General features: G+C 40.5%; 1 protein-coding gene across 1 annotated transcript in view; it reads left to right on the forward strand.

The window, feature by feature from the left end:
• The first annotated feature begins 12,353 nt into the window (after nucleotides 1–12,353).
• Nucleotides 12,354–18,145, forward strand: part of LOC141139431 (alpha-1,4-N-acetylglucosaminyltransferase-like) — a 120,128-nt gene continuing 114,336 nt past the window's right edge. The window contains exon 1 of the mRNA XM_073625502.1: nucleotides 12,354–12,491. The gene's annotated coding sequence lies outside the window, so the exon portion shown is untranslated. The remainder of the gene's footprint in view (nucleotides 12,492–18,145) is intronic.

Consider the following 18,145-nt stretch of genomic DNA (forward strand, 5'->3'; position numbering starts at 1 on the left):
GTGGCAGAATCCCCCAGGAGCAAACAAAACTTAGACATAACATTATTAAGGATAAAATAAGCAGAAACAAGTGTTTCATACACAAAAATACATACTGTTGATAAGCAGGGGCGAATTTTCATCAATGGCATCCATAGGTACACAACTTTTGGTGGCCCAAGTAACACCTATCTATTAGGATGACCCATTTTAAAACAGGAAAATCACTTTTTTTTAGTCCTAATCTGGTTTAGAATATTATGACAATGTGTAAATAATATTATAAGAGATGGCTTTTCCTACTAATAACAGAAAGAAAATCTGCTGCAAATGACACAGGGAAAAGACTTTCCATGCTGCGTATAGTCTATGAGCCTAATGGCAAATCTGGCTCTGGGACTCCTTCTTGTGAGCTTTTATGTAGCTTTTGAAAGGAGATGGGAGAGATGTGTGCTGACATCTTTAGTGCTGGGATATGAAGGGAGATGTATAGCAATTGGATAAGGTATATCCATCCAATTTCTTTACTCCCCACAAGCCACAGCCATTGGTGTCAGCTTAACTGCCTGACTATTATCTAATGTCTAGAACAGGCTTGTTATACTCTTGTTAAAACTATACCTATGGCCAAAACTCATTTTTTAAGTGAATTTGAAGGCAAAGTTAAAAAAAAATGCAGTATTTCTCTGTGGGGCCATACAAATATGGGATTGAGCTGTGTTAAAGTGCCCCCCCCCCCAACCACCCTCCACTGGGGTGTTCGCATGCCATGGTAATAATGTTCTGTTTTGTGGCCATAGCAAAAATCGCCTCCCCTGTTGCATTAGGTGGGCAGGCTACATACATAGTTACATAGTTACTTAGCTGCACCAAGCTTGATCCATTCAAGTGAATAGGGTTGCACTGCAAACACCCCAAAAGGCACACAGTTGCAGCATGTTTGTGTGACATTTACAGGGTTAAAACAGGTGGTGAGGAGAAGTCATATCAGCTTCTAATTTCCTTTTTTGGGCTGACAACTAACGGCATTTTGGTGCTTTAAATTGAATCAGCCCGCCTAGTCTTTTTTTTTCCTAAACTGGTGAATCCTTCCCCCATCCTCATCTCTGCAACATAGAGACTAATTATTTTGTAGTCAAAGATAAGAATTGGAAGGGCAAATTAGTTTCTTTAAGATAAAGAACCTGATGATTTTCAAGGGACAATGTTTGTTGCTCTGAGGAAGAGGGCTTGTCCCTCAAAACACGTCAGCATGTGTGTCTGAATGATTCCTAGGTCTCTGTGCAATATGTCAACATCTTGACATTACTTGGGTTTTGGTTTTCTCAACATCTTTAGTTTTCTCAACACCTTTAGTTATTGGCTGTTTGTGAATATATTTTTGGCATTTGTCTTTTAATAAATTTTAATTTGGTAATGCACTACACCTCTGTGCTCTGTTGTTGTTTTTTGTTCGGAGAAACATTTTCCAAGTCGGAAGAGGGCAGCATTGGTGAAGCATTAACAGTAAATGAGTGTAATTATGTCCCTATATGAAGACAAGTCTCGATATCTGAAACCTTAGGGCTAGTACCATGGATTAACGGTGGATCCAGCATGTTTCAAATTTGTTGTCAAAGCTTAACCCCTTGATGCCACACAGCATGCTCCCAGCACAGAGGCCAGGGTCTTACTGAGACCCCTAGGGCCCTGTTTTAACAATTGGGACCCAGAACACCCAATTCCGGGTAACCTAATCGATGTAGTAGCTTCTGATTGGCTACCACAGTAATCAGTCACTGTGTAGCCCGCCCCTCTGTTTCTCTTTCTGTGAATGGAGAGGGAAAATACATTATATCTTTGTCTTTCCTTGCAGAGAGAAAATAAATAAATAGATACAGTATATTAAAAATAAAATTAAAAACAAAGACAAAATACCTGGAACAAGGTTTGATCTAGGTCAGTGTTAGGGTTAGTGTTTGGGTCAAGTAAGGGTCAAAGGTCAGGGGTAGTATTTTTTTTTTTAAATTAGCATCAGTGTCAGTTAGTGTCAGTGTGTTTAGGTAGGACAAAAAAAGCAAAATGCGCACTATTGTTTCTGGGCTATACTAGGGGTACAAAACAAAATATAGGTTATGGTAGTAACAAGAAATATACAGCTATATTAATACATCTATTTTTTTTTCACTGTTTTGGGCCAGCTTTGATAATATAGTTTATAATTAATAATAAAAAAAAGGAGATATCTATAACCATTTACCACCAAATGAAAGACCAATTTGCCCAATTTGTCCTAAAAAAACCCCAAAGTATAATTCACCCTTAGGTATGAAGGGGTTAATTGAACAACCTGAAGTTAGAGGATGATTGGCTTCCATGCACAGCTGCATCAGATTTTGCACTCTCTAGTTTTAGTAAATCAACTCCTGTCTGTCTTAGCAAAGGTTAATCCTCTCAAAGGGCACTTCAATAATGGGTAAGGACACTGAAGGAGTTCGGGAGTGGGGTAGTGGGGCTGACATTTGACACACAGAACAGGAATAATTCTCAATGTCTTTCTGTATCCGGGGCTAGTAAAACCTGCATAACACCCTTTCAGTGGTTTTCTCAACCCCTAAATGACCTCCTTTCAAGTATCCACAAGCAAGTTCCAAACCATCCCTCTGTATGGCTTAGGGACCACCAACTGTTCAACAATTTCATCATTCTTTTTATATACATAATACAATAAGTCCTTGTTGCTGCTGAAATAAGGAAAACAGAGCCTGTCCCCTGGTTCATCAGGTAGATCATTAAAGTGGTTGTTAAGCCACCTTACTACAAACATCCCATCCCCTCTGTTAACTAACATTAACTGGTAAATGGGAAAAAAATGCAGCGCTAAGAAGTAATAGGAAGTTAGGGTGTAGTGAAACAATTAAGTAAGAGATGCTGTACTGAACAGTAAAGCATATGTGCAAAAACCATAAGTGAAATGAAATGAACAAACACAGTATAAAGTGTCCACATATGGTAAATGGATGATTCCAAAGTCAAATTATTAAGAGGAACTGGTATGGACCAAAAAATGATGTGAAACTAGAAAATAAAGTCAATGGTGCACGGTGTGGATCTGTGACTGTGAGTCAACAACGGGGTACAGAACTTCCGTAGCTGTAAACCAACATCTCGATATGGGGCATCAGAATGAAAACATCAGGAAGTAAGATAAGATGGGTACTCTTACCAGATGACGTGGACTCCACTGTCATATGACATGGAGTCAATGGTGCATGGAGCCAAACCTAGGCTGGAAAACGATATCCGGAACGGTGGAACCTCTGTCTCACTTCTCGACTTCTCTGGTGGGGTGAAGAAACATCAGGAAGGGCCGCCAACTGGATATCAGCCAATAGACCTCAAGGATGTGTTCCAAGGAGAAGCCGGGGACAGATTTGATCCAGACCCCATGATGGAAGTAGGGCTACTGGAAGGCAGTTTCTTGCATCGGGATAATATGCAAATAAAAAATAAAATATAAAAAGCTTCTGCATAGTGCAGGTAAACCAGGGATTTTTATTTCTAAAAATACCATACAAAAAATGGATAAAAGTGATCACAATTAAAATAAAATCTAAGCAGCGTAAGGAAGGGGAGATCGCCCAATCTGTCCTAGTGTCTGTACTGAAAAAAAATGCAGATTATACCTTATATCAAAGCGACTCCTGGCGTTCACGTGACTCCTTGGATCTCTCCTCTTCCCAGCTGACAGCTATAGTGGGCAGGGTTGAGCACTCCCGCTGACATCAGCCAGGGAGGGGGGGAGGAGAGAGAGCCGAGGAGTCACGTGAGTGCCGGGAGACGGTCTGATATAAGGTATAATCAGCTTTTTTTTTTTTCAGCACAGACACTAGGACAGATAATGATAGCTAACAGAGGGGATGGTATAATTGTAGTACAGTTTTTATAGCAGCAGGAAGGGAAGGGGTGGGGAGCATAGTGGCACAGACTACTACTACATTTTCCCAGGCCCTGGAAAGGGTAGGGTTTTTCTCTGCTCAGTATCAAAGTTTTCCTTGTCCACATTAAGGTCATCAAACTCTAATGTAGCCTCAGGGTCAGTAGAAGGCTGTCCACCTTCACTGGCTGTGGGGACGGCCTCAGTTCTCCTGCAATAACAGAGAAAGGAAAACACGGGGAACCCTGAGAGGAGTCCCCTAAACCCATATTGTCGGTAATGGCCAAGAGTTCTGGCTCCGCCACTGAATCAGTTAGTGTGACCAGGACAATCCTACAGTTCCCAAAACTTAGGGAAGTCCCTACCAATGATGGCCGTGTGTCCTAAATGGGGCACAATTCCGACAGGATGAGTCACCGTGCCTAAGCCAGTTTCAAAGTTAACAGTGGCTATCGGATACTCCCAGGTATCCCCATGTACACAGATCACAGCAGCTTTTCTATCATGGAAGTTTACAACAACCATCTTGGCTCTAATCAAAGTAACCAGACTTTCAGAGTCCAGCAAAGACGGGGAGAGGACCAAGACCCGAACTGAATCGTGGATCAGATATCCCTAAATGTGTATGAAAGGAGCCTGGGAGATGTATAAACCCCGATCAGGACTTTTCCTGTCTCTCTCTCTCTGCGATGCTCTGCTACTACATATATATATATATATATATATATATATATATATATATATATAGTATCTCACAAAAGTGAGTACACCCCTCACATTTTTATAAATATTTTATTATATCTTTTCATGTGACAACACTAAAGAAATGACACTTTGCGACAATGTAAAAGTAGTGAGTTTACAGCTTGTACAACAGTGTAAATTTGCTGTCCCCTCAAAATAATTGTATGCGTTCCTTGATCATCCGATCGAGGGCAAATACTGTTGCGCAAAATGTAAGCACATTGTTTCCCTGGAAGTCCAGGTTCTGAATCTGGGGAGGCAACTGTCAGCACTGAGAAGACCCCCCATACTAAAGGAGAGGCGGGAATGTACCCAGCAGGTGCAGACAGGGGCCAGCACAGAGGCGGGTGGAGACAAAGAGGTGCAGGCACTAGAAAAGAGTAGATGGGTGACAGTCAGGAAGGATATAGGGTGAAGTGGCAGGGAGGCCACATCCAGTGGTGGAGCATCCCAATAAATATGCTCCATTGAGTGACATTGGTGAAAACAGTCAGAGACCAGCACTGCTAGAGCTGAGGGACTCTCCTAGCTGCCAGGAGAAGTTCTCCTCCAGTGAGAGTGGGGGGGAAGCAAAGGGAAAGGAAAGACAGATTCTGGTGGTAGGGGACTCAATTCTTAGAAGGACGGAGAGGGCAATCTGTAACAAAGACCTGAAGCACCGAACTGTATGTTGTCAACCGGGCGCTTGGGTTCGGCACATCTGGTGGATAGATTACTGGGAGGGGCTGCGGAAGACCCGGCTGTCATGGTGCATGTTGGCACCAATGACAAAGTCAGAGGCAGATGAAGTGTCCTAAAGAACGATTTTAGGGACTTGGGAGCTTAATTGAGGAAAAGGACCTCCAAGGTAGTATTCTCAGGAATATTACTGGTACCCTGAGCTACATCAGAAAGGCAGAGAGAGATTAGGGAAGTAAACAAGTGGCTGAGGAGCTGGTGTAGTAAGGAGGGGTTTGGATTCCTGGAAGACTGGGCCAACTTCTCAGTCGATCACCAGTACTATAGAAGGGACGGATTGCACCTAAATGAGAAGGGTGCAGATCGGCTGGGAGTGAATATGGCCAAAAAGTTAGAGGGGTTTTTAAACTAGGCAACGGGGGGAGGATTCCAGAGGTAGAGATGGCCAACAAAGAACATATTCCAGAGGGTAGTATTGGGGGCATTAGTGGTAGGTTGACTAAAGCACATAAACCCAAGGTAAGTAAAGTAACAAGTCCTAGTTGCAATCTCGGAACACCCAATAAGAGGATAGTATGCGACCGGTCTAAACTACGTGGCATGTTCACCAATTCCAGGAGCCTGGCGAACAAGATGGGTGAACTAGAGATATTATTGTACGAAGAGGATTTGGATTTTGTGGGAATTTCAGAGACCTTGTTCAACAGCTCTCATGATTGGCTGGCAACCATTCAAGGGTATACCCTTTATTGCAGGGATAGAGAGGGTAAAAAAAGGGGAGGGGTATGCTTATATATCAAGAATAATGTACAAGTGAATGTGAGGGATGACATCACTAAGGGAGCTAGGGGGGAGGTGGAATCCTTATGGGTAGAGCTCCAAAGGGATGAAGCTAAGGGGAAAATAATACTGGGAGTATAGGCCCCCTAACCTGAGGGAGGTGGAGGAGACTGATCTCTTATCACAATTTGGATTAGCAGCAAGGATGGGAAGTGATATCATAATGGGGGATTTTAATTATCCAGACATAGACTGGGCGGGGGGGAACCACGCATTTGTCTAAGGCTCGCCAGTTTCTAAATGTCTTGCAGGACAATTTCATAGGTCAGATGGTAGACGCACCAACTAGAATAAAGTGTTGCTGGATCTAGTGATTATCAACAATACAAACCTGATCACGGATGTGGAAATAAGGGGCAATTTAAGAAACAGAGATCACAGATCAATTGGCTTCAGTATAAATCACACAAATAGGAAACATAAGGGGAATACAAAGACACTGAATTTCAAAAGAGTAAACTTCCCTAAACTACGAACCTTGCAAGAAGGCATACATTGGGAAAAAATCTTAGGAACAAAGAACACAGAGGAGAGATGGGTTTGCTTTAAGAGCATATTAAATAAGGGCATTAGCCAATGCATCCCAATGGGAAATATATTTAAAAGAGCTAACAAAAGTCCTGGATGGCTTAACTCCAATGTAAAAATACATATAAAAGCAAAGGAGAAGGCCTTTAAAAAATACAAGGTTGAGGGATCATCATCAGAATGCAGACTTTAAAAAGAATGCAACAAGAAATGTAAGGGTGCAATTAGATAGAACACAAAAGATACATAGCGGAGGAGAGCAAAAAAAATCACAAGAAATTCTTTAAGTATGTAAACAGTAAAAAAGGGAGGACAGACCATATTGGCCTCATAAAGAATGAGGAAGATCATCTGGTTACAAAGGAGGGGAGATGATGAAGGTATTGCATTTATTCTTCTCATCAGTCTTCACAAGGGAATCTGGGGCCTTCAGTAACCAAAACTGCAGTGTTTATCCTCATGACACATCACAGGAAGCACCTCCATGGTTAACAGAGGACAGAATTAAAATTAGACTTGGGAAACAACATTAATAAATCACCGGGACCAGATGGCTTGCAACCAAGAGTACTTAGGGAACTCAGTCAACTAATTGCCAGACCATTGTTCCCAATTTTTACTGACAGTCTACTGACTGGAATGGTACCAGCTGATTGGAGAAAAGCCATTGTAGCACCAATATTAAAAAAGGGCCCAAAATACATCCCTGGGAATTACAGACCAGTTAGCCTAACATCAATAGTATGTAAGCTCTTGGAGGGGATGATAAGGGACTATATACAAGATTTTAGTATTGAGAATGGTATCATTAGCAGTAATCAGCATGGAGTCTTGAAGAATCGTTCTTGCCAAACCAATCTTTTAACCTACTATGAGTAGGTGAGTTGCCACCTAGATAAAGGAAGGCCTGTAGATGTGGTGTATCTGAATTTTGCAAAAGCATTTGACACAGTTCCCCATAAATGTTTACTGTACAAAATAAGGTCTGTTGGCATGGACCATAGGGTGAGTACATGGATTGAAAACTGGCTACAAGGGCAAGTTCAGAGGGTGGTGATACACGGGGAGTACTCAGAATGGTCAAGGGTGGGTAGTGAGGTTCCCAAGGGTGCTGTGCTGGGACCAATCCTATTTAATTTGTTCATAAACAACCTGGAGAATGGGGTAAACAGTTCAACCTCTGTATTTGCGGACCATACTAAGCTAAGCAGGGCAATAACTTCTCCGCAGGGCGTGGAAACCTTGCAAAAAGATCTGAACAAATTAATGGGGTGGGCAACTTCATGGTAAATGAGTTTTAATGTAGAAAAATGTAAAATAATGCATTTGGGTGGCAAACATATGAATGCAATCTATACACTGGGGGGAGAACCTCTGGGGAAATCTAGTATGGAAAAGGACCTGGGGGTCCTAGTAGATGGTAGGCTCAGCAATGGCATGCAATGCCAAGCTGCTTCTAACAAAGCAAACAGAATATTGGTATGCATTAAAAAGGGGATTAACTCCAGAGATAAAACGATAATTCTCATGCTCTACAAGACTCTACTCTGGCCGCACCTAGAGTATGCTGTCCAGTTCTGGGCACCAGTCCTCAGGAAGGATGTACTGGAAATGGAGAGCGTATAAAGAAAGGCAACAAAGCTAATAAAGGGTCTGGAGGATATTAGTTATTAGGAAAGGTTGCGAGTACTGAATTTATTCTCTCTGGAAAAGAGACACTTGAGAAGGGATATGATTTAAATTTACAAATACGGAACTGGTGACCCCACAATAGGGATAAAACTTTTTTGTGGAAGGGAGTTTAACAAAACACGTGGCCGCTCATTAAAATTAGAAAAAAGAGGTTTAACCTTAAACTACGTAGAGTTCTCTTTACTGCAGCAAGGATGTGGAATTTCCTTCCACAAGAGGTGGTCTCAGCGGGGAGCATCGATAGTTTCAAAAAACTATTAGATAAGCACCTGAACGACCAAAACATACAGGGATATACATTGTAATAGTGACATATAATCACACACATAGGTTGGACTTGATGGACTTCAACCTCACCTACTATGTAACTCAACACACAGCCATTAATGTCTAAACCACTGGCAACAAAAGTGAGTACACCCCTAAGTGAAAATGTCCAAGTCGGGCCCAATTAGCCATTTTCCGTCCCCGATGCCACATGACTCGTTAGTGTTACAAGGTCTCAGGTTTGAATGGGGAGCAGGTGTGTTAAATTTGGTGTTATCGCTCTCACTCACTCATACTGGAAGTTCAACATGTCACCTCATGGCAAAGAACTCTCTGAGGATCTGAAAAGAATTGTTTCTCTACATAAAAATGGCCTAGGCTATAAGAATATTGCCAAGACCGAAACCTTAAACTGAGCTGCAGCACAGTGGCCAAGACCATGCAGCAGTTTAACAGGACAGGTTCCACTCAGAACAAGCCTCGCCATGGTCGACCAAAGAGGTTGAGTGCACATGCTCAGCATCATATCCAGAGGTTGTCTTTGGGAAATAAACGTATGAGTGCTGCCAGCATTGCTGCAGAGGTTGAAGGGGTAGGGGGTCAGCCTGTCAGTGCTCAGAACATACGCCACACATTGCATCAAATTGGTCTGCAAGGCTCGTCCCAGAAGGAACCCTCTTCTAAAGATGATTCACAAGAAAGCCCGCAAACAGTTTGCTGAAGACAAGCAGACTAAGGACATGGATTACTGGGAACCATGTCCTGTGGTCTGACGAGACCAAGATAAACGTATTCAGTTCATATGGTGTCAAGCGTGTGTGGTGGCAACCAGGTGAGGAGTACAAAGACAAGTGTGTCTTGCCTACAGTCAAGCATGGTGGTGGGAGTGTCGTGGTCTGGGGCTGCATGAGTGCTGCCGGCACTGGGGAGCTGCAGTTCAGTGAGGGAACCATGAATGCCAACATGTAGCAGAGCAGAGCATGATCCCCTCCCTTCGGAGACTGGGTCGCAGGGCGGTATTCCAACATAATAACGACCCCAAACACACCTTCAAGACGACCACTGCCTTGCCAAAGAAGCTGAGGGTAAAGGTGATGGACTGGCCAAGCCTCCAGACATAAACCCTACTGAACATCTGTGGGGCATCCTCAAACAGAAGTTGGAGGAGCGCAAGGTCTCTAACATCCACCAGCTCTGTGGTGTGGTCATGAAGAAGTAAAAGAGGACTCCAGTAGCAGCCTGTGAAGCTCTGGTGAACTCCATGCCCAAGAGGGTTAAAGCAGTGCTGGAAAATAATGTTGGTCACACAAAATATTGACACTTTGGGCCCAATTTGGACAGTTTCCCTTAGGGGTGTACTCACTTTTGTCGCCAGCGGTTAGACATTAATGGCTGTGTGTTGAGTGATTTTGCGGGGACAGCAAATTTACACTGTTATGCAAGCTGTACACTCACTACTTTGCATTGTAGCAAAGTGTAATTTCTTCAGTGTTGTTTACAAAAATGTGAGGGATGTACTCACTTTTGTGAGATATATAGATATATATATCTATATATATCTATATATAGATATATATATCTATATATAGATATATATAGATATATATAGATATATATCTATATATATCTATATATAGATACATATCTATATCTATAGATATATCTATAGATATAGATATATATCTATAGATATATCTATATCTATAGATATATCTATAGATATAGATATATATACTAACTTCACCCATTACACAACTACAGAAAGGTTTTGCCTTACAGGAACAATAGGAACCTAACACCCAATTACATTATTCACTGTTACCATACACTATTTTGGGAAAGAGCCATCTAGTGGCAGACTAGCTAAAAGTGGCACCTTAGTGGCAGTCTGCTTACACAATAGTGTGTATGCAGATTGCACCTGCTTATACACTAATGGATGATCCACTAGTGACAACCGATGACAGACATGCAATTTTATTATTTCAGACCTTATTGACTCAGTATCCAGGAGAAAGAAGGTTAGTGGTTACAGGATACCAAAAAGCAGTAACAAAAATGTTCTCCACTCAGTAGAACCTTCTATCAACCTTATATCAAAGTCACCCACAACTCAGCCCCTTGCTACATCACTAGCCTAGTTTCAAAATAGAAACTTAATCCTTCTCATCATTCCTCCCAAGACCTCCTGCTCCCTATCTCTCGGATTGGGACAGTTAATGGCAAAGTCCCTAGAACTGTTTGCCCCAATACAGGAAAGCACAAACTGAAAACAAACACTTAAAGGGTAACTTCACTTATGTGGGAAAAAATATAGCAAATAAAAAAAGAATAATATAACAAAACCAAAAACAGAGACAAAAAGCTCCCAGGGCTTTTAGGCAGCAAAAAAATACAGAATAAGTCAATTGGAAATATAAAAAATATATTTTATTGATACAAAATTACATAAAGTTTCAAAAAGAAAGTGTAATTATAAAAACATGAGCTCTGGTATATGTACCCTCTATACTACACAGGATACCCTAGTGGCATGGATAAACAACATTATATACATGAAAAATTTTCAAACTTGATATACTGCTCTAAAATCCCAACGCGTTTTGATTCATGCTAGTTCAAAGGGGGATAAGGACATCTAAATCAGGGAACATATAAAGTTAAAATATGTTTACATACAGAGAAAACAGCAACGTATGTGTCCATACTATATTGAATCAACATGTATGCAGTGACCATCAATGATCATACCTTTAATGGAGAGGTTACAGGTGACCAGAGCATACTAAAAAACAACCAAGCAGGTGGGTTTCAGAACGATCGCCCAACAAGGAGACACACCGGGGTCCAAATTGAGTTTACGAGAAATCACATCTGCCAAGTGGGAGGAATGTGAGTATATAGCATATACAATTACGACTCAAGTCATATTGCAACTGAATGGTATTAAAATGACCGTTCCTTTTCAATTTGCAGCACTATAAGTTTCTGTATAGTGCAATGCAATATGGCTACCTGGAGGTGTCCCCCCCCCCCCCAAACATTATTTCCCGCTTGGCTCATTGATTTTCCCAGAAGTCTGCACTAAGGTACAAGTCAGATTTCAGGAATCCCCTGCAACAAAAATGTCATTTTTGGTAAGATACTCCCAATAGGAAATCACATCTAAACAGAGGCAGATCCTACAATTTTCCCCATTAGAGCCCTGCAGGTGCAGCAGCTGGCTAATAATTATAAAACCACTCTCATTCGACTCACTTACCACATGGACACAGAGAAACACACAGGGATTTCTTCAGAATAACAAAAGGTAGGAATCTGCAACAAAGTTTGTTAAAATCCCTGCAATGTACATATATCACCAGAGGGGGAGGTTTTTTCTCAACAAAAGTGGAGTTACTCTTTAAGTTTAAAAATGAACCATTAACAATCTAATTTCCCATAGATTGCTGCTTGTATATCTACAATATGTGTGGATTTCTTTTGATGAAACACCTGAAGGTCTAGCAGCATGGCCCTTTAAAATTAGAACAATATAAAAAAATAATAATAATAATAATTTTGCCAATTTATAGTTACATTTCTTGGTGGGAATAAGTGGAAGCTTCCGCTTATGTATTAATGTAGACATTCCACAATATAAAATATGTTCACAAGCTCAACATTTCACACAGCATTATAATCAGATATTTACATTGTAGTCTCAAGCAGTTATTTGTAAAGTAAATAAAATTGAATCCTGCTGCAGCCACGAGTGAATTGACGACGTGTTAGCTTGATGCGAGGTACCGATTGACTAATTAGACTGACTGAACACGACAACATACAAGACATTCTCTTCCACAGGGTATGAATTTAATTCTTTGTATTTCTTTTTTTCTACATACCGGTAGTTATAATGAATGTATTCGCTGTGAGATTTGCTTTGAAGAGAATATTTGTTATGAAACATTTCATATTCATTTAACATTTTATTATAATCAAGGTGCAGGTCCAACCCAAACTTAAACTCACTGGCCATTTAATTTTTTTTGATTATAGCTTGGAAGTTTTTATTATTATTATTATTATTATTATTTTTTTTTTTTTTTGCAATTTTGTGTATACTTTTGTTCTTTATTGCTCTATACATAAAAGCACAAATGTTTTATTTATAATTGTTTATTTTGTTACTTTTTACAATTTGCCAGTTGTCAACAAAGGTCAGGATGCTTAAATGGAGTTTGAACATACATTTTTCATGGTTAATATGGCATACCAATATATTTGTAATGAGCTTTTGCTTCTTTCTCTTTCTGTTCATGTCTGGTACATTTGTATGTCATTCTTCCCAAAAATATGCAGCTTTTGTCCTAAAAATTCATAGACCAGTTTAGAAGTTTCCAACAGGTATACTGGTTAGTTGTTCTTTTTTTTTATTGCTTCAATAACTTTCAAGTCAGATACTGCTGCCTGTCGCACAAAAAACAAAATAAGTGTTCATAACGTTACATAAAGTTTACTGTTAATTTTTATCCTGACTGTATTTGTCCTTTAAATCAAACAGTCAATGATATGGTGTGTTCTAGTCTTGCTTATCTGAGACTGCATGGAGTTCTAGTGAAAACCTATACAGTGCCAGTCACCAGTGGAGGGATAGATCACTGAAACAAGCTGGCCAGTATGCATTTTATTGTACATACTTAAATATATGATCTAGTTTTTTGCTAAAGAGATTGTAAATTGCTTTAAAACATTCTACGCCAGTGGAAATATATTTCAGACGGGTATACTACTTATGCAAATAAAAGTGAAATAGTCATTTAAAACATTTTATGGCTAAAAAGTGAAATGAGGACACCCAAAACGAATAATTATTAGATATATGGCACCTACAGCTCTTCTAAGGACTATGCCATAAAAAAAATTAAGCTCCAACACATCTGAGCAGTGTTTGAGCTTGCTTTTTCCTCCAGACCTCACATATTCCTATTGGCCCATCATTAAGTCAATAGGAATGGGAAGAAGGCATCAAAGGGAAGATTTGGTGCTATTAAAAATGTACCTTTATACCTTTACTGGTTCTAATCGCCAGGCTTTTAGCTGTAAAAGCAAGGTATTAGAGTCTGCAGCAAGTGTGGGCAGGCACCACTGAGTACCTGCACTTTATAGCAACATTATTATTAAAGCAGATTCTCTTTTCGAATTTTGGTGCTAAAGCAATTGTAGCAAACCCCCACAGGGGCTACTGATGAACTTGGATCCCCCACTCCTGCACAGCCAGGCATACCAAATTTTCACAAGCACCCAGAGTCAGAGAACAGTCCATGATTTTGTTTTTGTTATTTATTGAGGGTTAATAACTTGGATAGGGATGGGAGGTTATGGCATGCTCACGTGACTTCAGCAAAACGTTCACCAAACTTCAGGGGCATCTTCCTATATACAGTCTATATACACTGTACATACAGTCTATATACACTGTCTCCTTCATTTCCTCCACAGCACTTGCTCGCTCCAGCTGAATCACTTGTTTATCTGACAGGCTCCTAGTCTGATTAGCAATGGCCATTTACAGGTAGGAATTTGTCGCCACTTTTTGTGTAGCACAGTGTAGTGAAACAGCTTGTAAATCTTCCTCTGTGGCCACTGATCCCAGCACCACCTCTTCAGGCACTGCCAACCCACCTGGCTGCAGCTGCTCCTTTCACAAACCTTCCAGGCTGACTCTCCACACCAGTCCACCCGACTGACTCTTCACCAGCCCACCCGGCTGACTCTCAGGAGATCTCTTAGGGAAGGATGAAGACTTAAGCACACTATCTTCAGAGAGACTGGCTAAATGTGGCAGTCTCCCCCCCTTGTTTGTTCCCAACAGTGTTGACTACGCACTCTGTTCTCTCTTGCTCCTGTTCCTCCAGGAAAGTCTCCTCTTGTGTTTTAGGCAGGATCCTTTTATCACTTGAGCTCCAGACCAAGGCAGGACCCCCCCAGACTAGGGGGTACCCCTGTTGGCCACCAACAGCCTCCTCAACACTGTATCTCTATATTCCACCCAACTCCCCTTGGTGGCATGGCCCATGTTTATTTATGGAGTGGTCTCAGCCTCTTGCCAGCCTACCTCTGAGGATTGGCTGAGGCTCCATAAATATTCAAGTCAGCTCCTCCTAACCTCCATCCACTAATTCTAGAAGATTCTCCAATCTTCTAGACCAGAGGGAGGGGTGTCAGGATGGGTCATCCAGCCCTGAACCTTAGTAAAACCTGACTCATCTCAGGCTTCAGGCTTATCCCTGAGCTAAACTATACTTCTAGCACACACTACAGGGTGCTACACAATAATGTTTAAATTTTTTGCACACATATACATTTAGTTTGCTAATGTAAAAGTCATTTTGGCTATAAAACACCCACAACATTATATATTTTCCAAAAGCAGAAATATCCATAGGCAATGCCTTAAAGGTCTTCATAGCTTATCACTTTAGAGTTACCTGTGAGCTCTGGTGCTGGAATTATTGCTCTCACTCTGACATTTACGCCGTTACCTCACGCGTGTGGTGCGATCTTGGTTTACTTACATGTGTTCACCCTATGCTTGCAATGGCATTTGCGACTGTGTGCAGGGCAGTGGGGTTACATTTAACTGAATACATGTTCATACAGATGCTTGCATTAGCAAATTGTGTATTTTGAACAAATTAATATTTTGTATTTTAATCACTTAAGGACCGAGCCTCTTTTTGAGATTTGTTGTTTACAAATTAAAATCATTTTGTTTATGCTAGAAAATTACTTGAAACCCCCAAACATTATATATATATATATATTTTCCAGACACCCTAGAGAATAAAATGGTGGTCATTGCAATACTTTACGTCACACCGTGTTTGTGCAGCAGTCTTTATGCCCTGTACATACGGTCGGATTTTCCGACGGAAAATGTGTGATAGGACCTTGTTGTCAGAAATTCCGACCGTGTGGGCTCCATCACATTTTCCATCGGAATTTCCGAAACACAAAGTTTGAGAGCTTGCTATAAAATTTTCCGACAACAAAATCCGTTGGTGGAAATTCCGATCGTGTGTACACAAATCTGACGCACAAATTGCCAAGCATGCTCAGAATAAATTAACAGACGAAAGCTATTGGCTACTGCCCAGTTTATAGTCCTGGCGTACGTGTTTTACGTCACCGCGTTTAGAACGATTCTTTTCTGACAACTTTGTGTGACCAAGTTTGAGACAACATCCGTTGGAAAAAATCCATGGATTTTGTTGTCGGAATGTCCGATCAATGTCCGACCATGTGTACAGGGCATAAGAAGTGCAATTTTGGAAAAAATACACTTTTTTAAATTAAAAAATAAGACAACAGTTAAGTTAGCCCAATTTTTTGTTGTGAAAGATGTTATGTTGTAAAAGATAATGTTACGCTAATTAAATTGATACCCAACATGTCACACTTCAAAATTTTGGCCACTCGTGGAATGGCGACAAACTTTGGCACCTAAAAATCCCTATTGGTGACCTGTCGCATGCCTATTGCTATCAGAAATTTTTTAAAATTCCTTGTGACAGCAATTAAAGTGATTAAAAAAGAATTAAAACAACAGTGTAAAAAAAAAAAAATTAATGAATAATTAAAAGAAAAAAATTAAAGTGCCCCTGTACCCCCATGCCCGCAAATGCGAACATATGCGTCGGTCCTGAACATGCGCAAACAGCGATCGTCTCATACATGTGAGGTATCACCGTGAAAGTCAGATCATGGGCATTAATTCTAGCATTAGACCCCCCTCTGTAAATCTAAAGTGGTAATCTGTAAGGCTTTTAACGTGTCACTTATGAATAGTAAAATGTACATCATTTGTCGCTGTTGCACGGGCGTGCACAATTTTAAAGCATAACATGTTTGTATGCATTTACTCAGCATAACATTGTCTTTTCTATTTTACAAAAAAATGGGTAATGTATTGTGTGCATTAAAATTCCAAAAAGTGTATTTTTTCCCCCAAAAAATTACATTTGAAAAACCACTGTGCAAATACCGTGTCACTTAAAAAAAATTGCAAAACCCACCGATTTATTCTCTAGGGCCTCTGCTTTAAAAAAGGATATAATGTTTTGGGGTTCTAAAAAAAATACTGATTGTTACATGTCAACAAAAAGTGCAAGAAAAGGCCTGGTCTGTAAGTGGATATCCTAACAGTCAACTGTATTTATGTAACTAGCATAGCCAATTGCATTAGGGTGTGAACCCCAAAGCTCAAACACACATGCATACACACTCATTGGCCACTTTATTAGGTAATCCTGTTCGATTGCTTGGTAACACAAACTGCTAATCAGCCATTCACATGGCAGCAACGCAATGCAATTAATCATCTAGATGTGGTGAAGACGACTCGCTATAGTTCAAACCGAGCATCAGAATGGGGAAGAAAGGAGATTTATGTGGCTTTGAACATGGCATGGTTGTTGAAGCCAGGCAGGCTGGTCTGAGTATTCCAAAAACTGCTTATCTACTGGGATTTTTTACACTTGAGGCCTATTAGTACCAACTGATCATCGTTTAAACGCCATGGACTACCTGAGTATTGTTGCTGACCATGTGCATCCCTTCATGACTACAGTGTCCCCATATTCTGATGGCTATTTCCAGCATGATAATGCACCATGTCACAAAGCTCAAATCTTCTCAAACTGGTTTCTTGAACATGGCAATGGGGGTTATTTACTAAGGGAAACTCCACTTTGCACTGAAAGTGCACTTGGAAGTGCAGTCACTGTAGATCCGAGGGGGACATGCAAGGGGAATAAAAGCAGCAATTTAGCTTGCACATGATTGGATGATAAAATCAGCAGAGCTTCCACTCATTTCTACCCCTTAGATTTAGAGCGACTGCACTTCCAAGTGCACTTGCGGTGCAGAGTGGATTTGCCTTTTGTAAATAACCCCCAATGGGTTCACTGTACTCCAATGGCCTCCACAATCACCAGATGTCATTCCAATAGAGCACCTTTGGTATGTGGTGGAATGGGAGATTTGCATCATGGATCTGCAGCTGACAAATTTGCAGCAACTGTGTGATGCTATCATGTCAATATGGACACAAATCTCTGAGGAATGTTTTCAACTTCTTGTTAAATCTATGCCACGAAGAATTAAAGTAGTTCTGAAGACAAAAAGAGTCTAAGCCTATCAATGTGTACCTAATAAAGTGGCCTGTGAGTGTATATACTGTGTATATATATATATATATATATATATATATATATATATATATATATATACACACACACAGTATCTCACAAAAGTGAGTACACCCCTCACATTTTTGTAAATATTTTATTATATCTATTCATGTGACAACACTGAAGAAATTACACTTTGCTACAATGTAAAGTAGTGAGTGTACAGCTTGTGTAACAGTGTAAATTTGTTGTCCCCTCAAAATAACTCAACACACAGCCATTAATGTCTAAACCACTGGCAACAAAAGTAAGTACACCCCTAAGG

The sequence above is a fragment of the Aquarana catesbeiana genome, linkage group LG04 (genome assembly GCF_042186555.1).
Source record: "Aquarana catesbeiana isolate 2022-GZ linkage group LG04, ASM4218655v1, whole genome shotgun sequence".
Classification (NCBI taxonomy): Eukaryota; Metazoa; Chordata; class Amphibia; order Anura; family Ranidae; genus Aquarana; species Aquarana catesbeiana.